We start from the raw sequence: 9,381 nt of genomic DNA, 5'->3' as shown, positions 1-9,381 counted from the left end.
TTTTCCAAGGGGTAGTATTTTATGACTGAGAGAAGTCAATTGATCAGTGTTAAGATTATATTTATTATACTATAACAATATTTATGTAAATGTTTCTTTAGAAATTAAAATCTTAACATTAATGTATCGATTTAATTATTTATTTAATATTAATAATATTATTATATGTATAATATACCTTATATATGGTAATTAGATATAATAAATATTATATATTTATAGTATAATTATATTATACTATATTTATATTTATAAATAATATAAATTATAAATAATTTATATTATATATTTATAGTAGAATTATACCGTATTATAATACTAATATGTATTATTATATTATATAAATATGTTGAATTGATTCACAGATATATAATCTTCAATTTATTATAAATAATAACTTCTTTAAGAAAAAGTTATTATATTATTATAATAATTGAACGAGATACTAAAATGTTTAAAAAACCATTCTACATATAACACAAAAATGATTTCGTTTAGTTGGAAATGAAGAAGGTTTAAATCATTTGTCCAACTATAATCACTTGAATACGATTATACATAGACATATATACATAGATGATTGTGACTGTCAAGGGAGTAAAAGGGAGTAGAATAAGAAACGAGAGGGAGTCGGTAGGGCATGACCAACATTGTGTAGGGTGTTTCGTGCAATTGCTCTCACCCCACGTGCCAGTCGCGTGGCAGCCGAGTGAGTCTCTCGGATCGCTGGTGGATTGGCGATGAGCTCGCTGTGGCATGCAGCAGGGGCCACCACTTCGAAGTTGTAATGTCGTAATGTCGTATATTTCTCTTTCTTTCTTTCTCTCTTATTCTCTTTCTCTTTCTCTTTCTCTTTCTCACTCTTGTGTGTCATGTGCGAGAAATCGTTGGGCTCGACGAAGCATGACGGCACGCGACTATACCTTAGAGAAACAGAATGAGAGAAAATAAGAGAAAGAAATAAAGAATAAAAGAGAGAGAAAGAATACTTCTCAACATTGAAGAGAGAGTCTTAGCAAACGCATCCTTTTTAATACGTTAAACCGTCCACTCACCTACTCGAGATATACTAACTTCGCGTACTCTCACGAATTCCACTATGTGAAAGATGGGAATAGCAAGAACACACGACGACAAACGATGAGGATGAGGATGAAGATGAGGACGAGGACGAGGACGAGGAGGACTTGTTGCAGATTCGAAAGAGGTTCGAACGTTGTCGATCGGGCGCACATAAACGAGCGTGACTCGACGGAATTACGTATCCGTTGTTTAGAATTTATTGTGGCTAACGGGAAGATGATGACCGTACGATTATCCTAAGTATCGTCTTTTATCCTTTACCGTACATCTCTCTCAATCGTTCATATCTAACGCTATGTTTAGTCACGGGAATTTAAATTCTTACTCCCACATGAATATATCGAAGTTTTTAAACAGTGTCCCTAAAGGATTGGTATAACAAAACAACAATCAAAAAATGGGCATCTTAGTGGGTTTTATATGAGGTCCGACATACTTACTTATTTTATTCCTTTTTTTTTGGTACTTTGTTTTATTTTTCTCTCTCCTTTTTCTTCTAAATATATACAGAAGTCCTGCATTTGCGAAGAATAGGTAACCGAGCGTGTCGATTCTTTTAACGAACCTCATGCATTTCGACCGTTGACCGCGGGTAAGAGACTTGTGAGATATCTTTGAAATCTCCCGCCACACGTGAAAAGGTGCCACGTGATCTTCGAGCCGTGACGATGTCTCGTCGTTACGAACGTTAGAATGAATATGTTCTCTTCCGTAAGTATACATATATATATATACGTTTGCGTTTGTTTGTATGTGTGTCGCGTGAATTGCTAGAACAGACACGCGCCAATTTTTCATTTAAATTTCGCGCTTTAATGTCTGACCGAGGTGAAGACTTAGCGTGCGTGGTTCGTTTCGAATTAACCAGAACTAATGCTACTGCTGTTTGTGCTTGCCGTGTTGGCACGTGCTTATAATCTTCACAAAAATTTCATTCTATTTTTTTTCACATAGAGACAAAAGAAAAAAAATACAATATATATATGTAGGTATGTATGTGTGTCGTTTAGTTCTATGAAATATTTTTCTAAAGAGGGAAGAGAGCAGCGATTTCCGTAACAGTGTGTAACAATAAACGAGGGGTAGGTTCCGCGACGATGCGTGTCGAGAAATAATAAAAAAAAAAGAAAAAAAAACAAAGGTAGATCGATTTCAATATGTTACCTCGACTATGTCTAATGATTCATAAATTGGCTTTAGCCCACCCCAGGTTATAGACATACTATATATTATATACTATATACTGTTACTACTACTACTACTACTACTACTACTACTATAGTTCTTTAACGATCACGTTAAAGGTGGGCTTATAACGATTGAAAGGGCCCACCTTATTATTCGACGATTATTGAAATAAAGTTTGATGGGGGCAAATTCGATCAGATCGATTCAGATCGATCGAACGATCTGAAAATCTTCACTAGTTGATAAAAATAACACGTAAAACGGAAGGCATCGTAATAAGATATTAGCATGATTTTTTGTAAATTGATAATAACAATAATCGTCTCGACAATTTATTATTAACACTAAACGTAACCATCACAGGTAATCTTCAAATTATGTTGATTTTCATTTTTTTATATCTTGAATGAATATTACAATGTTTTTATTATATTTTTGTCTTCTCTGTTCGAGAATTTTATACAATAATTGTTATTACAAATATATTAGGTGGACCGAAAAGTTATGTCACTTTTTAATCTCAAAATTCAAATAAGTTTTTATTATTAATCAATAATCAAATTAATTAATCACATTATCAACAACCTTTTTCTATATGCAAATTCTGGTATGCAAATTTTTATAATATTGTAACGATAAAAATCATCAATCGTTTTTTTGATTTAAAATATTAGAAATAATTTAACATGCGTAGTAACGCAATTAATCGGTCCCCCTAATACATAGTTATATTTTTATTATATAAAAATTGTTTGATTGTTTCTTTTGTCTTTTTATTTAGTTTATATTATTATTCATTAATTATAATATTAAATCAATTATTTCTTAAATGTTAAAATAAGATATTAATCTTAATATCGATGATATAAATCAATAATACATATTATATCGTATGAATATTTACAACTTTTGATAATTGTCGACACCCTTCTTACCTATTCCAATTAATTTAGAGGATAATTAATCAGAAGAATATCTTCACACGTTGTTGAGTCCACCTTGCGTGTTATCTTTCTTACAGCCAATCGGAAATGAACGAAGGTTATTATACTAGGGGGAACAAAAAATACTAAAAAAAACCTCGTGTGTCCTTATTATTTCCGTGATAGGAAGAATTTTCAAATTTGAATAATAGTAGTAGTAGTAGTAGTAGTAGTAGTAGTAGTAGTAGTTGGAATAAATGAAAACTATCCTTAATCATCCATATATATACATATATTTCTCTGTCTCTCATTCTTTTTAACTAACAATCATAGAGTGCAGTAAGAATGACGAGGCAGATGTCAGAACTCTTAGGTACTTCCTAGGTGGCGATATTGTTGGCAACATCTGGCCAGCCGTTATCCGTTGCCAGGGTAACGTCGTTGATCCTATAATTCTCCGATTAACGCCGTGCACCAAGAGTCCTTTTTATCTCTTTCTCTTTCTCTTTTTCTTTTTTCTTTTTTCTTTTATTTTATTTTATTTTTATTTCTTATACACGGCACACATATAGTAGCACACAGCTCGTGCGCTAACATACGAAATGATACCTGCGCACCGAAGGATTTCATGCGGTTCTTTACGGGAAAACGATGCACCTAATCGACGCTGACTCGGCAGTCGAAGCTTGAGCCTTGGACTCCTAGACTGGCTTCTGTAGAAAGTTTTCCTTTAGAGACTCTACGATCTCTACGATCACAACTACGGCACTGTGATGAGCGTGTTAATTAAATACGGCGCCGGATAAATGACTAAGCTTTGCTACTGCGAACTCGTTTCTTATATTTTAATAAGTATATATAGTTAATAGTATTAATAGATTATATATGTCAGTACTTTTGAATGATGTTGAAAGAAATGATCTATAACTTATATATTTTATATAGTTATATTTATCAGTTATTTGTTATAGTTATTAATTATATAGGTATTAGGTAATTACAGTTATAGTTATATATATATATATATATATATATATATATATATATATATATATATATATATATATATATATATAACATAGCACAGGATATCATATAAATATTGAATAGTTTTTTTTGAACACCCTATATATATACCTGTAATATTATGTTAGCATTGAGATTAGATATACACCTATGTTGCAGTAGATATACTATTTAATAACTATAATATAAATGCAAATATATATATATATATACACAAATCTATATATAGATTGATTAGAAACATAAACATATATGTATATGTATACATGTGTGTGTTATGTATTGAACGGTAATATCTTTTACTATTATCGAGCGAACAGTAAACACACTATGCATCATCCACGACTATGTAGTAATCGACATTTAAACGATGATGTATTATAGTTTCCTACGTGACGCACCTTACGATAAGTTTTCATCTAGTGACGATTCTCAACGTATAAAGTTCGATAATATACGCGTATCCTTGTGACCTTTAGATCCTATCATAAATGAATAGAGGAGCATCACTTTTTTGTTATTTTTTTTTCTCCTCCTTACGTTTCTTTCTTTTTCTTTTTCTTTAACCCCACTAGTTGGTGGTCATCTTCGAAACGGATCATTGGGACGTAAAGTTGGTAACGGCGGGGTTCACGGCTTCCCATAAAGAAGAGGCACCGTATATATTTACATAGGCTCGCACGATCATGAATAAATAAATAAACGAGCAAGTTAAGTTAAAGAAAAGTAAATAAATAAATAAAACGATCAACGATTTGCATCGTTTGTGCACCATGGCAACTACTACTACTACTACTATTACTACTACTACTACCTACACCGACGGCTAACTTTTTGCTCAACTTTCCTCCTCTTCTTCTTCTTTCTTTCTCCACCTCTTATTTCTTATTCCAACTCTTTTACTTGTCTCATCCTTTTTCATCCATCATTTTTCCTTTCAAAGCCCCCGAGGCTAGGGAGCCCTTTTACGAGGCGGACACCCACCCAACAAAGCTAGTTATGGGGTACTTGAATTAGTGATTTCCTAGAGCTGACCCCTTGACAACAACACACACGGATTATTTTATTTCAATAGATATAATATGAAAATCTTTAGTCAGTTGTGTCTACGATCGAGAATTTATTCGTGTTAATACTTCTGGAGAAAGAGACATCATTTTTTCATTGTCCCACTTTTAAAATCTCGCAAGAGAAAACTTCCATGATCTAGCAATATTACGAATCTTAACAAGTAAAAGAAAAGAATTGTTGATGAAAAGAGAAAAGAGTTTCATAAATGATGGATAATTAGAAATGATGTATATTATTAATCATATCTGTTGACTGATTCAACAAAATTTAACGTTGATCGATGTAATAGAAAATAAATATAAACTTTGATTTATATTATTTTCGTAATTATTAACACATTGATTTCAATGAGAATAAAACTTTGATAATCATAAACAAAAGTTAACAAAATTTTTATTATTCTTTTGTACCGCTCTTGATAAAAGTAAATCATCAGTGTTCTGTATATAAAAAAGGAAATTATGAAAATGAATTTAAGTCATACCCCAGTTGTGTGTGTTATCTAAATTCTTATTAGATAAATATCTATGAATTAAATATAAAATTATTTTGTTGACGTTGTTTAATATAAAATATATATAAATATATATAGGAGACAAATAAAAGGGAAAGAGAGAGAGAGAGAGAAATAAAATTAAAAAAAAAAAAAAAAGAAACAAAGGTAAAATCATTGGAAAGAAAATTCTTGGCAACGTTGTTAACGTCGAGTAGTAACACATTATGATCACATGAAAGATCCACGAAGTTTCCCAAGACGGTTCTATGATCTCTCGTAGGAAGGTCTCTCTCTCTCTCTCTCTCTTTCTTTTTTTCTCTCTCTCTTTCTCTCTCTTTACTCGCGATTCTTACGAAGAGTTAAGAATACTCGACTAACGATTCGTCGACTCCCGCGAAGCTTCGTCATGCTTGCAAACTATCCCGGACGAGGTAGGAACGAAGAAACTTGGAACGACTTGGACTACGACACGCACACGTATGTTGTTGATGCATATTCTAGCCTGGTGCATTTGTGAGTTAGTGTGTGCGAATGTTTGTGCGCTCGCGAACAGCTCACGAGGACCTCGAAGATATGCTTTCTCGGTATATCACCCGGTGGAACAGTGACTGTCACAACTTTGAGCCTTCAAGAAGATACAAACGAAGGAACTACCGGTATGATGAAACTCAAAACCAAGTATTTCGAGTTCTGTTCTAACTTGAAATGTTTTACGAATATTTATTTATTTATTCTTATTTTTTGTTATATATGAATTTTTTTTTTTTTAATTATAGGTATAACCACATTTTTCACATGTTCATTTATAATTTATTAATAACAAATTAATGTAAATTATTTGAAAGAAGATACACCGGAAATATTATAGACCATAAAAGATTAAATCCCATTTAACTGCATAGTCATTAAGTATTCTGCATATCAAACGTTCCTGATCTTCGTTTTATATCTGTTATGGAATATTAATGTCAATGAGAATTCCTTCCTCTGAACAACCATTTATATATCATTTTGTTACTTTAAGTTTCTGTTCGTTACATTCAAGTATTCTATATATCAAACGTTCTTTAATTATACTTTTCTATACATTAGTAACTATCAATCACTAACATTTTCTGCTTTTCTTTTTTTCAAATTATACAACTTCAATTACTTTTGTTTTACAGTCTCTCATTCGTAACAATTCCAATGATTCACTAATCTACGTATCAAAAAATCATTAATATTATTTCTCATATATTATTATATTAATTAAATTAAAAATTGTTCACTATTCGATTAAATATTATATTATTATTAATCTATGTATATTTTTTAGTACGATCAATTTATATTTATTATTAAATTAATTGAATTTTATTTATTATTATATTTTTAATTTAATTAGAATTATTTATTACAATTAATATTTTAGTATATCAATTTATATAAAAATATATAATTAATAATTTATATATGTATTATATAATTTATAATAAATAATTTAAAATTTATTTAAATAAATTAAATAATTTATAATAAAATTATGTAATTTTATATATAAAAATATTATAATTAATAATTTATAATATATATTTTTTAAATAATACAATCAATCAATTGATTATTATTTCTTGTTTCTTTTTCTAATTTACGTATTAAAAAATTATAAATCATATTTCTGATCTATTACTTAAATTAAAAATTGTTCATAATTCTTCTAAATATTTTATTATTATTGCAATTTATATCTTAATATATCAATTTATATATTTTTACTTAATAATATAATCACTCAATTGATTATTGTTTTTTCTTCTCGTTGTTTTGATTGGATTCTCTTATGTAATAATTATAGGTAAATACAGAATCACAGCATCGGGCGGGTGCAAAACAGGCAGTTCGAGATAATTTCATTAGTATCAATTAAGTCGTTCTCTAAGGATCGGCTTGAGAGTATTTTACGATACGAGATAATGTCACGGAACGGCGAGTTCTCTCGGCTTTTGCTTTGCCATGCCATGCCATACCTTGCCGTTTAAAAGTACACTCAACGTCTTCTCAATTTGCTCTTGAGCACCCAATGCTTTTCTCGACCAATGCCGCGGTAAAATCGCAGTAAATAAGTAATTAGCACCGTTACCTGAATGCGTTATGTCGAGATTCAACGGTATTTATAAATAAACGAAAGAAATAGACACAAATGAAGGAAGAAGGAGAAAGAGGAAGAAAAGGAAGAGGAGGAAGAGGGGGATGAGGAAACAAAACAAACAAATAAAAAATAAAACATAAAACAAGACAAAACGTTTTAAACCTATAGAAATCACTGTCCAGTGATTTTTCATTGTATACAGGTAATGGACAGATATATATATGTATACATACGAATGATATGAACATACAGGAAATGAACGATGAACCAGAAAAAAAGAGCTTTGAGTGTTGTCATTAATGGTGGTTTTATGTGATGTTCCCCCCCCCTACCTAGACCCTGTTTCTGTATATACTTTTAAATGCACCATTTTTTGTGTGTGTCTCGCTTTCAAATTCAATACGAATACGATGATATTATAGTGTGTGTGTGTGTGTGTGTAGTTGTTAATTAATAATCCATGTAAAACACACTTTGGAATAATATTCATGATGCTCGTTTTCTAATGAATTAATAAATGTTACAAACTTACTGTAAAAAATTGAAAAAAGAAAATGTTATAAATCGTATCATAAAATAATGATTCTCTTTTAAGTGTTATTACAAAATATACGATATCCCATTTTCATCATTATAGAAACTCTCGTGAAAGGAGAATAAGAAAAAGAGAGAGAAAGAGAGAAACGAGGTGGGGAGGATTAACGTCTTATTTTCTTTTTATTTTGTCAATTTTCAATTATTTCTAAACAAGGAAGAGACTCTCGTTTGTCGCGGTAAGTTCTTGATAGCATTGAGCGTGGCTAATGGATACGACAAACTGTTAATGGGCCAATAAAATGCTAGGAATATATATAACAGAAATAGAAGCTCGTTTGATCCAGGGTCAAAAGAACGAAGAAGATGCAGCAATAGGAAAGGGTGGTGGTGCTGATGGTTGTAATAGTGATGGTAATATAACGAAGCACATACAAACTTTTACGGAAGGGAATTTAACGAGGACAACGATCGAAAAAGGAAATTACGTTCATTTAATCGATCGTATATTATCGAGGACGGTAGACAGGAAGTCGATGCATCGATAAGCGAACATAAATCATTATTATTTTACTTTGGAAGAAGAAGAAGAAGGAGGAGGAGGTGGAGGAGGAGAAAGAACTCTTCTTCTTCTTCTCTTCTTGTCGAGTATATCCGAGCAACAGTATGTATATTTGCTGTCCCAAGAAAGCGTCGTATTTTACAGCACGATGAATCGAATAAAGGCGTCGTGTGGAACCTTAATGACCACCTTGATTGCTCGTGCTGAAATAAAAAAAGAAAATAAAGAAAAGAAACAAAAAGTAGCAACCATTCTCCCCCCTTCCCCATTACTACCACCAGTGTTCTTAACAGTAGTACCAAATCTTTTTTTCTAACCCCTTCTACTTTTAATACCTCTTTTCAAATTTAATATAAGTAATTCGTTT

Source organism: Polistes dominula, unplaced genomic scaffold (genome assembly GCF_049000335.1).
Source record: "Polistes dominula isolate Pdom_NZ unplaced genomic scaffold, Pdom_raw_medaka contig_49, whole genome shotgun sequence".
Lineage (NCBI taxonomy): Eukaryota > Metazoa > Arthropoda > Insecta > Hymenoptera > Vespidae > Polistes > Polistes dominula.
This window is presented reverse-complemented; position numbering follows the sequence as displayed.